Source organism: Pristiophorus japonicus, chromosome 4, assembly GCF_044704955.1.
Source record: "Pristiophorus japonicus isolate sPriJap1 chromosome 4, sPriJap1.hap1, whole genome shotgun sequence".
In the NCBI taxonomy this organism is placed as follows: Eukaryota; Metazoa; Chordata; class Chondrichthyes; family Pristiophoridae; genus Pristiophorus; species Pristiophorus japonicus.
Genome location: NC_091980.1, coordinates 114,139,018 through 114,154,281, shown reverse-complemented (window position 1 = coordinate 114,154,281; position 15,264 = coordinate 114,139,018). Strand labels below are relative to the sequence as shown.

Below are 15,264 nucleotides of genomic sequence, written 5' to 3'. Positions count from 1 at the left end.
CCCAAGGTGTTTCACAGGAGTGTTATATGACAAAAAATAAATAAATTTGGCACCAAAAGATGATTTATAAATACATTAAGAACAAGAGGCTAACTAGAAAAAGAGTGGGGCCTATTAGAGACCATAAAGGAAATCTGTGTGTGGAGGCAGAAGACGTGGGTATGATTCTTAATGAATACTTTGTATCTGTTTTCACAAAAGAGAGGGGTGATGCAGACTTAGCAATGAGGGAGGAGGAGTAGGAAATATTAGATGAGATAAACATAGTGAGAAAGGAAGTAGTAAGGAGCTTAGCAGCTTTGAAAGTGGATAAATCCCCAGACCGGGATGAAATGTATCCCAGACTGTTAAGAGAAGCAGAAGAGTAAATAGCAGAGGCTCTGACCATCATTTTCCAGTCCTCGCTGGCTATAGGTGTGGTGCCAGAGGACTGGAGGGCTGCTAATATTGTACCTTTGTTTAAAAAAGGAGAAAGGGATAGATTGAGTAATTACAGGTTAGTCAGCCTGTAATTACTGGAAAAACTCCTGAGGGACAGGATAAATCTTCATTTGGAAAGACATGGATTAATCAAGGACAGTCAGCATGGATTTGTTAAGGGAAGATTGTGTCAGACTAACTTGATTGAATTTTTCGAGGAGGTAACCAGGAGAGTCAATGAGGGCAGTGGGTATGATGTAGTGTAAATGGATTTTAGCAAAGCTTTTGATCAGGTCCCCATGGCAGACTGGTTACGGAAGTAAGCCCATGGGATCCAGGGCAAAGTGGCAAGTTGGATCCAAAATTGGCTCAGAGGCAGGAAACAAAGGGTAATGGTTGATGGGTTTTTTTGTGACTGGAAGACTGTATCCTGAAGAGTTCCACAGGGCTCAGTGCTGGGTCCCTTGCTTTTTGTGGTACAATATTGTGTATAGTATAGTACAGTATGCTATTGTATGCAATCAAAGATATAGGCATACAAGAACTGCAAAGATAAGCTATCAAAACAGGCTGCTAGATGATTTTTCCTCCCCCTCTCTCTCTCCCCCTCCCTTCCCCATCTGCGCATGTGTGAGCTGACCCCTGACCCCCGAATTATGGGAAAAAGGAAAAAAATGGCGCATGCGCAGTAAGGCCGTTGCCAAGGACGCCAGCCTTACATAAGTATACCGCTTCCGCCTGCCCGCTACCGCCAGGGAAAAAAAACGAAACAAGCGGCTTTGGATCTCGGCGGTATTCGGGCAGTATTGAAAAGTAGAGAAGTTCATACCGCCCGAATACCGCCAAGATACTGGCGGTAATGATATAAATGGAAAGTCTAGCCCAAAGACACCGAGCCACATAAGAGATTACGGCAGATGACCAAAAGCTTGGTCAAAGAGGTAGGATTTACGGAGCGTCTTAAAGGAGGAAAGAGAGGGAGAGAGGCGGAGAGGTTTAGGGAGGGAGTTCCAGAGCTTAAGAGGACTAGAAGTCTTTGGGTGCAGTTATTCTGCCATGTCACATCAATGCCAAGGGGTTTCAGGTGTATTAACATAAAAATGGTATTCATCAGCATCATCATCATCATCATAGGCAGTCCCTCGAATGAGGATGACATGCTTCCACTAGTTCACAGATGTTTCAATGAAGGACCCGATGTTCCAGTCTTGAACTCCAATTGAGGGGGTGGAAGATGCCGTGCGTGGATTTTTTTAACATGTGGTGACAGTTGCACATCAGCCACCACACAGGCCTGACAGAGCTAGGTCTTGGTCCAGTGGCAAGGGTTAACCAGGACTACTGGAGACCTGCTCTGCTGTGCACACATATCGCAGTGTGGGCAGGCCCGTGCTCCCCTGGGCCCTCGGCTCTTCTGGGCCCCATACCCTCATTCGCCGCACCTCCGCCACGATTTCTCGCTGCTCCTCCGCCACAAAAAGACTTGCCGCACCTCCGCCACAATCTCCCGCCGCACCTCCGCATTAAACCTCCGCACGATCACCCACTAAATATCATTGCAATCAATGCAGATTCCTGCAGCAAATTTAGACTGATTTTACACTACAATTGTAATGTCTGTGCAAAGTGAAACAAACCACTAACAAACTGAAGCTATAACATCAATAAATCCTTAAGAACGTTATTTTTTTATTTAAGAAATACTGGAATTATAAATACTTGATTAGAAACAAAGAAAGAATTTGCATTTATAAAACGACTTTCATGAACTCTGTATGGACTAAAGAGCTTTGCAGCCAATGAAGAACTTCTGAAGTGTAGTCACTGTTGTACTGTTTGCTTAGTTATGCTTGATGTCACTAATTCTACTTACAAATTATGCAAAATTGGCACTTTAATTTTTATTATAAAATGCGTGGAGCAATGATTTTTAATTAAATAATGCACTGTACATTTTATTAATAACCAGTAAATGAATACAAAAGACTGGGGGAAGGTTGGTTTAGTGGGCAAGAGAAAAGAATGGGCCGACAGGGAGGGAAGCAGCTGGACGAATCGTCTCTGTTGCGGATGACATTTATCAACTTCCACTGCCTCCAGTCCAGATCGAGGGTCGTCCCATCCTCGGTCTTTGAATTACAGTATGCAGATGAAGCTTGCGTCTGCGCACACTCGGAGGTCGAACTCCAATCCATTGTCAATACCTTCACCGAAGCATACGAGAGCACGGACCTTACACTAAACATCCGTAAGACAAAGGCCCTCTACCAACCTGCCCTGCCACAGTACTGCCCGATTATCAAAATCCATGACGAGGCATCGGACAACGTGAACCATTTTCTCGGGAGCCTATCATCAACAAGGGCTGACGTCGATGTCGAAGTCCAACACCACCTTCAGTGTGCCAGTGCAGCCTTCGGTCGCCTGAGGAAGAGTGTTTGTAGACCAGGACCTCAAACCCGGCACCAAGCTCATGGTCTACAGAGCAGTAGTGATACCCGCTCTCTATATGCTTCAGAGACATGGACTATGTACAGTAGGCACCTCAAAGCACTGGAGAAGTATCACCAACGATGCCTCCACAAGATTCTACATCAACATCAGTGTTCTCGCTCCGGCCAACATCCCCAGCATCGAAGCATTAACCACGTCAGCTTTACTAGTTACTGTAATTGAGGCCAGATGGTACGAGCTGGACACCAGCAGAGGTCACATAAAAGTTTCACCAAAAGAAATGAAGACATGCTGGAACCAAGTTGCAGAAGGTGACAACCTCGAGGTCTGGAGGCCAGTGCAAAAAGAAGTGGCAGGATCTTGGTCAAGTAGTATCAAGTGTCAGACTCCAATTTGTCTCCCAAGTGCACTAACGCCTTCTCCAGGAAGCCACCGTATCCCAGTTTGAGTCTGCAAAAGATGCAGTCTAATTCCAGCCTAGTGCTAAGCTACATTTAAAAAGTTCTGAGGTAGTCTGTTGGAGTTCCTCAGAATTTCATAAATTTACTTTACAGCATTTCTAATATTAAGAGAAAGCAGACAATCCTATCTGTAGCCTCCTAACATTAAAAACTAACCATCCAGGAAGCAGAGTTGAACACAAGTTCAATCACGTGGTGCGGAGAACTCTTTTATCTGTGACCTCAGCGCAAATTCTAACTATGTTCAGTCAGGAGTATAAATGCAGTCTGTTGGCTGCAAATCTCACTCCACAGATACAAACCTGAGACCAGTAGTTGCAGCTTTTTAAACATTACTTTCAGTCAATTAAATTGCAAGAAAATTGTAGTGATAATCTGGTCATTTAAATGCTGCAGCACCGGAATTCCGATCACTGCTGATATTTATACTGTACTATTGAAGTGATAAATTATGTCTGCCTCTGCTAGCCAATCTGAACAAAGCAGGGGGAAATAGCAAAGCAAGTGTCCTGCTTTTTGTGGACAGGATATACCTGGCCAGATTTCCACATTATCGTGTAGATGCCATTGTTGTAGCTGTACTGGAACAGCTTGACTAGAGGCATGGCTGAAGACTGGTTTCTGTGATGGTGGAGGCCTATGTGAGTCATCCACTCGACATTTCTGGCTGAAGATGGTATCAAATGCTTCAGCCTTGTCTGTTGCACTCATGCGCTGGGCTCTGCCATCATTGAGGATGGGGATATTCATGGAGCCTCCTCCCCCGTTAATTGTTTAATTGTCCAACACCATTCATGACTGGTGTGGCAGAACTGCAGAGCTTTGATCTAATCCAACGTTAAAGTTCAGGAGAAAGCTACTGGCTACAGGAGTTGTTGGAGAACTGCTAACGTTGTTCCATTGTTTAAAAAGGGAGGAAGGGATAAACCAAGCAAATGCAGGACAGTTAGTTTAACCTCGGAGGTGGGCAAATTACTGGAATCAATCCTAAGGGACAGTATAATCCTTCATTTAGAAAGACACAGATTGCCAAGGACAGTCAGCATGGGTTTGTTATGGGACAGTCATGTCTGACTAACTTGATTGAGTTATTTGAGGAGGTAATAAGGAGGGTCGATGAGGGCAGTGTCTACATGGCAGAGTCTACATGGATTTTAGCAAGGCTTTTGAGACGGTCCCACACGGCAGGCTGATCAAAAAAGTAAAAGCCCATGGTGTCATGTATTCAACCAGCATTGTAATCCATGTATAAACTGACCTAACTTGTACACCGTGAGAACACTGACCACTAGGTGGGAGACACTCCTAACCTGGACCTTCAGGTATAAAAGGGGAAGCTCCACCCACCTTCATCACTTGAGTGCTGAGGAATAAAGGACAGGTCACAGACTGACCTTCTCTCAAGCATGGGCCTCATGTGCATTTATACTGTGTAGTAAGGACGTATCAATGGCGACAAGAAACTGGGATTTAAACCACGCGAGCATGGCCACTAGCAGAACAGACGAGAGGTACTCTGTTAAGGAATGGTTGGGACAGAGATTCAACATTGTGAAAGCAGCACACAGTTCTCCAGGCCGACAAGGGCAGTCAGGCATGCCCCAACATGTAGTCGAACCCAGAGGGGGAGTTCGACAGAGACAATGGCAAGCTGAACAGCGATTCATGCCATTGCAAGGGACAATGCGGCCAGTAATGGGGCCATCAACACCTGTTAATGGTGCACTCAAGGACAATAACAGGGGCAGTCAGGGACGATCGACTGGCAAGGGACCTTTTGTTTCAAACCGCAACTCATGCTGGAGGCGTGGAGGCATACATTCAGCCAGAGTTTGCAGAGATGAGCAAAATACCTGCAGAAATTGCAGAAATGGACACTGGGGGAATTCGCTGGAAGCTAAAATCCAGCGAGTTCATGTGGAGCACATATACAGTTCATACACCAGGACGCCACCGATAATGATGAAAGTGCTCCTCAATGGCATCCCAGTATCAATGGAGTTAGACACGGGTGCCAGCCAGTCCCTGATGGGTATCAAACAGTTCGAAAAGTTGTGGGCGTCCAAGGCCAGGAGGCCAAAATTATCGCCGATTGACGCACAGCTACGGACTTACACAAAACAGATCATTCCGGTGCTAGGCAGCGCCACGGTAGTCGTGACCCACAAAGATTCGGAGAACAGGTTGCCACTCTGGATTGTCCCAGGGGACGGACCCGCACTACTGGGGAGGAGTTGGCTTGCTGTCATGAACTGGAAATGGGGCGATGTCAATGCAATTTCCTCTGTGGAGCGAGTATCATGCTCACAGGTCCTGGACAAATTTGACTCATTATTTCAACCCGGCATTGGCACTTTCATGGGGGCCAAGGTTGTGATTCACATAAACCCGGACGCCAGATCAGTACACCACAAGGCCAGAACGGTGCCGTACGTGATGCAGGAAAAGATAGAAGCGAATTGGACCGCCTGTTGAGGGAAGGCATCATCTCGCCAGTCGAATTCAGTGACTGGGCGAGCCCGATTGTGCCGGTGCTCAAGGCGGATGGGTCGGTCAGGATATGTGGCGATTACAAGGCCACCATCAATCGGGTGTCACTCCAAGACCAGTACCCGCTACCGAGAGCGGAGGACCTCTTTGTGACGCTATCCGGTGGCAAACTTTTTTCGAAATTGGACCTGACCTCAGCTTACATGACCCAGGAGCTGGCGAGTGAGTCGAAGAAGCTGACCACCATCACGACACACAAGGGGTTGTTTGAGTACAACAGATGTCCGTTCGGGATTCGCTCGGCCGCCGCGATCTTCCAACGAAATATGGAAAGCCTCCTCAAGTCGATTCCAGGGACGGTGGTTTTTCAGGACGACATCCTCATTATGGGTTACGATACTGAAGAACACCTCCACAACCTGGAGGTGCTACGCAGACTGGACCGGGTAGGTCTGCGACTGAAAAAGGCGAAGTGCGTCTTCCTAGCTCCAGAGGTAGAATTCCTGGGGATGAGGGTAGCAGCAGACGGGATCAGCCCTACTGCATCCAAGACGGAAGCGATCCAGAGAGCACCCAGACCCCGCAACACGATGGAGCTGCGTTCGTTCCTGGGGCTCCTGAACTATTTTGGTAACTTTCTTCCCAAATTGAGCACGCTGCAAGAGCCGCTACACGTGCTCTTACGCAAAGGTCGCGAATGGGTCTGGGGGCACAGCCAGGAAATGGCTTTTAATAGAGCACGCAATTTGTTATGTTCCAACAATCTGTTAACGCTATATGACCCATGTAAGAAACTTGTGTTAACGTGCGATGCGTCGTCCTATGGTGTCGGGTGTGTGTTGCAGCATGTCAATGCCAAGGGTCAGTTACAGCCGGTAGCTTATGCCTCCAGGAGTCTGTCCCAGGCAGAAAGGGGATACGGGATGGTAGAAAAGGAGGCGCTCGCATGTGTATATGCGGTAAAGAAAATGCACCAGTACCTGTTTGGCAGGAAATTTGAGCTGGAGACAGATCACAAACCCCTAACGTCCCTTTTGGCCGACAACAAGGCCATAAATGCAAACGCATCGGCCCGCATACAGAGGTGGGCACTCACGTTAGCTGCCTATGACTACACAATTCGGCACAAACCGGGCACCGAAAACTGCGCCGATGCACTCAGCAGGCTCCCACTAGCCACCACTGAGGGGGCTACCGAGCATGGTGCTGAGATGGTCATGGCTGTTGAAGCTTTCGGAAGCGAAGGCTTACCCGTGACAGCCCGTCAGATTAAAGTCTGGACAAATAGAGACCCGCTATTGTCTCTAGTCAAGAAATGTGTCCTGAATGGGGACTGGGCAGCCACGTACAGGGCATGCCCTGAGAAATTTAAACCATTTCACAGGCGCAAGGATGAACTCTCGATTCAGGCCGATTGCCTACTGTGGGGAAACCGCGTAGTCATGCCCCAGATGGGCAGAGATGTTCATCAGAGAACTCCACAATGGGCACCCGGGCATTGTCACGATGAAGGAAATTGCCAGGTCACACGTTTGGTGGCCAGGGATAGACGCAGATCTGGAACTTTGTGTTCGCAGGTGCAACACGTGTGCCCAGCTGGGCCATGCGCCCAGGGAAGCCCCCCTTAGCCCCTGGCCATGGCCCGCCAAGCCTTGGTCACGCATCCATGTGGACTACGCAGGTCCTTTCATGGGGAAAATGTTTTTGGTTGTAGTTGACGCCTACTCCAAATGGATCGAGTGTGACATTTTAAATTCAAGCACATCCTCTGCCATGGTAGAAAGTCTACGGGCAATGTTCGCCGCCCACGGTCTACCGGACATCTTGGTCAGCAACAATGGCCCGTGCTTCACAAGCACTGAATTCCAGGACTTCATGGCAGGCAATGGAATTAACCATGTTAGAACGGCACCGTTCAAGCCAGCCTCAAACGGCCAGGCAGAACGAGCAGTGCAGATAATCAAACAGGGGATGCTCAGATTCCAAGGGGGTTCCCTACAAACCCGCTTATCATGACTCCTGTTGGCCTATATATCCCGACCACACTCGCTCACAGGGGTTCCACCCGCAGAGCTATTAATGAAAAGGACGCTCAAAACCCGATTATCCCTTATACACCCCACCATGAAAGAAATTGTCGAGAGCAGGCGCCAGTCACAATATCACTACCATGACAGGAATGTGAGGGCGCGATGTATTGATGTAAATGATCCTGTTTTTGTCCTCAACTATGCTGCAGGGCCCAAATGGCTCGCAGGCACTGTGGTTGCCAAAGAGGGAAATAGGATTCTGGTAGTTAAACTTACCAATGGACAAATCTGCCGCAAACATGTGGATCAAACAAAAAGGAGGTTCAGCAACCCCATAGAAGAAGCAGAGGAAGAACACGATATAGAGTTCACTCCACCACAGGTGACCGAACACCGGAACCAAAGGGAGGAGAGCCCATCACTGTGGGCAGTCCGGACAGGCCTGAGGCACTGCAAACAGCAGACACTCAGGCCAGCGCCCAACAACCGGAGCCCCAACTCAGGCGCTCTACAAGGGAGCGTAAACCACCAGAGAGACTCAACCTGTGATCCCAATAAGACTTTGGCGGGGGAGGTGATGTCATGTATTCAACCAGCATTGTAATCCATGTATAAACTGACCTAAGTTGTACACCGTGAGAACACTGACCACTAGGTGGGAGACACTCCTAACCTGGACCTTCAGGTATAAAAGGGGAAGCTCCACCCACCTTCATCACTTGAGTGCTAAGGAATAAAGGACAGGTCACAGACTGACCTTCTCTCAAGCATGGGCCTCGTGTGCATTTATACTGTGTCGTAAGGACGTATCACATGGGATCCAAGGGAGAGTGGCAAATTGGATAAAAAATTGGCTCAGTGGCAGGAAGCAAAGGGTAATGGTTGAGGGAAGATTTTGCGACTGGAAGGCTGTTTCCAGTGGGGCTCCACAGGGCTCAGTACTCGGCCCCTTACTTTTTGTAGTATATATTCATGATTTAGACATAAGTGTAGAGGGTATGATAAAGACATTTGCAGATGATTCAAAAATTGGCTATGTGGTTGAAAATGAGGAAGAAAACTTTAGACTGCAGGAAAATATTGATGAACTGGTCAGTTGGGCAAATTGGCAAATTGGCAAATGGAATTCAATCTGGAAAAGTGTGAGGTAATGCATTTGGGGAGGGACAACAAGGCAAGGAAATAAACAATAAATAGGAGGATACTGAGAGGTGTGGAGAAACAGAGGAACGTTGGAGTATATGTCCACAGATCTTTAAAGGTAGCAGGATTGATCAATAAGGTAGTTAAAAAGGCATACGGAATGCTTTCCTTTATTAGTCGAGGCATAGAATACAAGAGCAGTGAAGTTATGCTCGAGCTGCATACAATATTAGTTAGGCCACAGCTTGAGTACTGCATACAATTCTGGTCACCACATTACAAGAAGGATATGATTGCACTAGAAAGGGTGCAGAGGAGATTTACGAGGACGTTGCCAGAACTGGAAAACTTTAGCTATGAGCAAAGATTAGATAGGCTGGTGCTGTTTTCCTTGGAACAGAGGAGGCTGATGGAAGATTTAATTGAGATGTATAAAATTATGAGGGCCTAGAGTGGATAGGAAGGACCTATTTCCCTTAGCAGAGGGGTCAATAGATTTAAAGTAGTTGATAGAAGGATTAGATGGAAGATGAGGAAGAATTTCTTCACCCAGAGGGTGGTAGGAGTCTGGCAATCACTGCCTGAAAGGGTAGTAGAGGTAGAATCCCTCATCACATTTAAAAGATACTTGGATGTGCACTTAAAGGGGCCAAGTTTCGGCCTGAGTTGCTCCTGTTTTTTTGGAGCAACTGGTTTAGAATGGAGTATCTTAGAAATTTGAATTCTCGGCATTTAGTTTGCTCCAGTTCTAGTCAGTTAGAACAGTTTCACTTTGGAACAGAATTTTTTTTTTCAAAAGAGGGCATGTCCGGCCACTTACGCCTGTTTTCAAAGTTTAGGCAGTGAAAACTTACTCCAAACTAACTTAGAATGGAGTAAGTGAAGATTTTTGTACGTTCGAAAAAACCTTGTCTACACTTTAGAAAATCAGGCGTAGGTTACAAATTAGGCGTAGGGAATGGGGGGTTAAAGGGAAGTTTACAAACATTAAACACTTCAGTTTTACAAATAATAAATGATAAATACATCAATAAATCAACCAATAAATCAATCCAAAAAAATTTATAAAAAATTTAAAAATTAAAAATCAATAAATAAAACATTTTCTACTTACCGACTGCAGCACCGGGAGTCCTCCAACCGCGTGCTGGGACGGTCCCCCCAGTGTGTCTCTGTCAGTGTCTCTATCTGTCTGTCTGTGTGTGTGTCTCTCACTCTCTGTCTGTCAGTGTCTGTGTTTCTGTCAGTGAGGGGAGGGGGAGAAGGGGGGTGGGAGGGGGAGAAGGGGGGTGGGAGGGGGAGGGGGAGAAGGGAGGTGGGGGGGAGAAGGGAGGTGGGGGGGGAGGGGGAGAAGGGGGGTGGGGAGAAGGGGGGAGGGGGTGGGGGTGAAGGGGGTGGGGGGGAGGGGGAGAAGGGAGGCGGGGGGGAAGGGGGAGGGGGGAGGAGGAGGGGTGGGAGAGGTGGTGGGGGGGTGGGAGGAGGGTGGGGGATGGGAGGAGGAGGGGGGAGAGGAGGAGAAGGGGGGAGGGGGGAGAGGGGGGGGAAGGGGGGGAAGGAGGGTAGAGGGGGAGAAGGGAGAGAGGATGTAGGAGGGAAGGAGAGAGGAGGGAGGGAGGAGGGAGGAGGAAGAAGGGAAGGAGGGAGGGAGGGAAGGAGAGAGGAGGGATGGAGGGAGGGAAGGAGAGAGGAGGGAGGGAGGGAAGGAGAGAGGAGGTAGGGAGGGAGGGAAGGAGAGAGGAGGGAGGGAGGGAAGGAGAGAGGGGGAGGTTAAGGGAGAGAAGGAGGCTGAACGGCTGGGCCCCAAGACCTCGGGCTGGATTTACAGGTAGGTGGCGTCGGGTCTCGGGGGGGGTCGCGGAGGTCCAGGGGGGAGAGTCGCGGAGGGCGGGGGGGGGAAAGAGAGAGTCGCAGAGGTCCGGGGGGGGGGGGGGAGTCGCGGAGGTCCGGGGGGGGGGGGGGCGGGGAGAGAGAGTCGCGGAGGTCCTGGGGGGGGAGGGTGGAAGTGGAGCGGAGGTCGGTTCGCCCGGGGGCGGGGGGGGTGGGGAGCGGGAGTCAAGTCGGGAGGAAGCAGGAGCTGGGCGTGGGAGGAGCCTTATTCACGCAGCCCCAGTGAGGCCATTCGGCCAGGGCTAGGGGCTGCTTGCTTCGGGTCCCTCCCACAGCTTTGGGCGCCTGGAGCTACTGCACATGCGCGCCCACTGTAGCGCACATGTGCAGAGGTCCCGGCACTGTTTTCAGTGCAGGAACCTGGCTCCACCCCCAATAGCTCGTGCTGCGCTGCGCCCAGCTCCAGAGGACCTGCAGGGAGCTGGAGAATAGGTAAGTTTTTTTTAGGCGCACTTTCTGGCGCGAAAAATGGGCGTCCTGGTCCGGGCTGCGCCGTTTTAGGCGCAGCCCGAAACTTGGGCCCAAAGAGCATTAACCTACAGGGCTACGGATCTAGTGCTGGGAGGTAGGATTAGGTTGGGTAATTCTTTTTTGACCAGCACAGACACAGTGGGCCGGATGGCCTTCCTCTGTGTTATAATTTTCTATGATTCTATGATAATCTGTTGATTGTGGGATCACTTTGTTCTGTCTATAGTATGTTGCTTCCACTGTTTAGCATGCATATAGTCCTGTGTTGCAGTTTTCCCAGGTTGGCACCTCATTTTTAAGTACACCTGTGCTGCTCCTCACATGCTCTTCTACACTCCTCATTGAACCAGGGTTGGTCCACTGGCTTGGTAATGGTAGAGGGAGGGATATAGAAACATAGAAAATAGGTGCAGGAGTAGTCCATTCGGCCCTTCGAGCCTGCACCACCATTCAATATAATCATGGCTGATCATGCAACTTCAGTACCCCATTCCTGCTTTCTCTCCATACCCCTTGATCCCTTTAGCCGTAAGGGCCACAACTAACTCCCTTTTGAATATATCTAACAAACTGGCCTCAACAACTTTCTGTGGTTAAGAATTCCACAGGTTCACAATTCTCTGAGCGAAGAAATTTCTCCTCATCTCGGTCCTAAATGGCTTATCCCTTATCCTTAGACTGTGACCCTTGGTTCTGGACTTCCCCAACATTGGGAACATTCTTCCTGCATCTAACCTGTCCAATCCCATCAGAATGTTATATGTTTCTATGAGATCCCCTCTCATTCTTCTAAATTTCAGTGAATATAAGCCTAGTCGATCCAGTCTTTCTTCATATGTCAGTCCTGCCATCCCGGGAATCAGTCTGGTGAACCTTCGCTGCACTCCCTCAATGTCCTTCCTCAGATTAGGAGACCAAAACTGTACACATATTCAAGGTGTGGCCTCACCAATGCCATGAACAACTGCAGTAAGACAACTGCAGTATGCCGGGCCACGAGGTTACAAATTATGGTGGAATACAATTCTGCTGCTGCTGATGGCCCAGTTTTGAGCTGCCAGATCTGTTCTGAATCTATCCCATTTAACACGGTGGTAGTGCCACAAAACATGATGGAGGGTGTCCACTGTGTGATGACGGGACTTCTTCTCCACAAGGACTGTAAGGTGGTCCCTCCTACCAATACTGTCATAGACAGATGCATCTGTGACAGGTAGATTGATGAGGACCAGGTCAAGTAGGTTTTTCCCTCGTGTTGGTTCTCTCACAACCTGCTGCTGGCCCAGTCTGACAGCTATGTCCTTCAGCACTCGGCCAGCTCGGTCAGTAGTGGTCCTACTAAGTCACTCTTAGTAGGTGATGGACTTTGAAGACCCCCCCACACAGAGTATATTCTGTGTCCATGTTATTCTCAGTGCTTCTTCCAAGTGGTGTTCAACATGGAGAAGATATGATTCATCAGCTGAGGGCGGTAGGTGACAATCAGCAGGTGGTTTCCTCGCACATGCTTGGCTTGGAGTCATGAGACTTCATGGGGCCCAGAGTCAATGTTGAGGACTCCCAAGGCTACTCCCTCCCTCCCGTATACCACGATGTCACTACCTCTGGTGGCTCTGTCCTGCTGTTGGGTCAGGACACACCCAATGGTGATGGAGGAGTCTGGGACACTGGCTGAAAGGTATAATTCTGAGAGTATGACTATGTCAGGCTGTTGCTTGATTAGTCTGTGGGACAACTCTCCCAATTTTGCCACGTCCCCAGATGTTAGTCAGAAGGACTTTGCAGGGTCAACTGGGCTGGGTGTGCCATTGTCATGTCCGAAGCTGGTGTCCAGGTTGGTGCCGTGTAGTCCATCAGGTTTTACTATTATTATTGCTTCTTGTAACGGTTTGTTACAACTGAGTGGCTTGCTCGGCAATTTCAGAGAGCAGATAAGAGTCAACCACATTGCTGGGGTCTGGAGTCACATATAAGCTAGACCAGATAAAGGTGGCAGATTCCTTCCCTAAAGGACATTAGTGAATCAAATGGGTTTTTATGACAATCCAATAGTTTCCTGGTCACCATTACTGATACTAGCATTTTTATTCCAGATTTACTTCCAGTATGCCAAGAATTCCCAGCATTTTTTGTTTTTATTTCAGATTTCAGTGTCACCTGTGGCTCAGTTGGTAGCACTCTTGCCTCAAAGTCAGAAGGTTGTAGGTTCAGGTCCCACTCCAGAGACTTGAACACAAAAATCTAGGCTGACTCTCCAGTGCAGTGCTGAGGGAGTTCTGCACTGTCAGAGGTGCCTTCTTTCGGATGAGATGTAAAACTGAGGCCTGCTCTCTCAGATGGATGTAAAAGATTCCAAGGCACTATTTTGAAGAAGAACAGGGGAGTTATGCCTGGTGTCCTGGGTCAATATTTATCCCTTAACCAACATCACTAAAACAGATTATCTGGTCATTATCACATTGCTGTTTGTGGGACCTTGCTGTGTGCAAATTGGCTGCAGTATTTCTTACATTTCAACAGTGACTACACTTCAATTGGCTGTAAAGCGCTTTGGGGCGGCCGGTGGTCGTGAACGGTGCTATATAAATGCAAATCTTTCTTTCCAGCATTCGCAGTATTTTGCTTTTGCAGAAACAATAAGGTACTCCCCATGAAACACGAGTGTTCTTACGAGAAAAAGACTACGTTGGTCTTAGAAATGGCACTGCATATTCTGTTATCGCGCAAAGACTGTTGCTGTTTTCATCGCTTCAAGTGGGTTTCCATTTGCCGCCAGGTGGCTGGCACAATGGTGTGTCATTTCACACACTGCGCGGGGGAGGGGAGGGAGGCGCTGGCGGGCCGCCGCCACCACCCTGAGTGAAGGCCAGACATCCCTCTCCCCCTCCCCCTGAGGCCAAACACACCGTCACCGCACTCCGATAGTATCAGGGGAACCACCCGAGAAGGAGGGGAGAGAGGTGATTAACTCTGCCGTCTCTTCCATTGATTTGTGCGATGTTTTTTTTTACCGTCACTCTACATGGTGCAGCAAATAAGCGAAGACCTGCCGCTCGAGCCTGTCCTTGGTTTCATTGCCATGGCAACCACTGGGGCCCGGGAGGCGGCGAGTCTGCCAGCAGCACTCACTCACTCACCCGTCATTTGGTTGGGCGCCCTCCGTTTAAGTTGTTATTAAATTGCAGGCGAGAGTGCTGATAGGAGCACATTATTATTCTTATTATTTCTCGTTTTATTTATTTTAAACATCCACCAGGGACTCTGGGGGAACGCATGCGCAGTGGCTCTCCAGCGAGCGTCACTAGTGGTCAGGAGCCGGGGACCAGAGCCATTGGTTACTCGAGCGGCAGCGCTGCTGCTTGTAAGTTAGCGGTCCCGGGGGGTGCAGTCTGTCCAAAGAATATTCTTCTCCGCCCCGTCACTGAGGCTGGTGCGGTCAGTGCTCCCCTGCAATGGGGCTGGCGCCGTGTGCCGTGGGTAGAGTCGGAGACGGAGAGGGAGGGCCTTGCTCAATGTCCGCCTCCCTTTCCCTGCACTGCAGGACTGAGCTGCCTCGCTGGGGCTTCTGTGTCAGCCGATTCACATTCCCCTGGGGTGGAGGGAGGCTCCATCTGTCATCATAAGAACATAAGAAATAGGAGCAGGAGTCGGCCATTTGGCCCCTCGAGCCTGCTCGCCATTTAATAAGATCATGGCTGATTTGATCGCCGCCCACTCCCCATAACCCTTTATTCCCTTATCGCTCAAAAAGTCTTAAGTATATTGAATGACCCAGCCTCCACAGCTCTCATGGCCAGAGAATTCCACAGATTTACAACCCTCAGAGAAGAAATTCCTTATTTCAGTAATCGCAGCTCCACATCAGTGCAGCAACATTGAATCTGCTGCTTTAATTTACAGATAAGTCA

At 48.9% G+C, this 15,264-nt stretch overlaps 1 protein-coding gene across 13 annotated transcripts in view; it reads right to left on the bottom strand.

Moving 5' to 3' along the window:
- Positions 1 to 14,616, bottom strand: part of LOC139263036 (PH and SEC7 domain-containing protein 2-like) — a 420,621-nt gene extending 406,005 nt beyond the window's left edge. For 8 of the 13 annotated variants that reach the window (XM_070878509.1, XM_070878513.1, XM_070878508.1 and 5 more), the window contains exon 1: positions 14,494 to 14,616. The gene's annotated coding sequence lies outside the window, so the exon portion shown is untranslated. Of the gene's footprint in view, positions 1 to 14,027; positions 14,182 to 14,367; positions 14,456 to 14,493 lie in introns of those variants that run through there. The other 5 variants (XM_070878510.1, XM_070878512.1, XM_070878516.1 and 2 more) reach the window with 3 other exon arrangements.
- Positions 14,617 to 15,264: the final 648 nt, after the last annotated feature.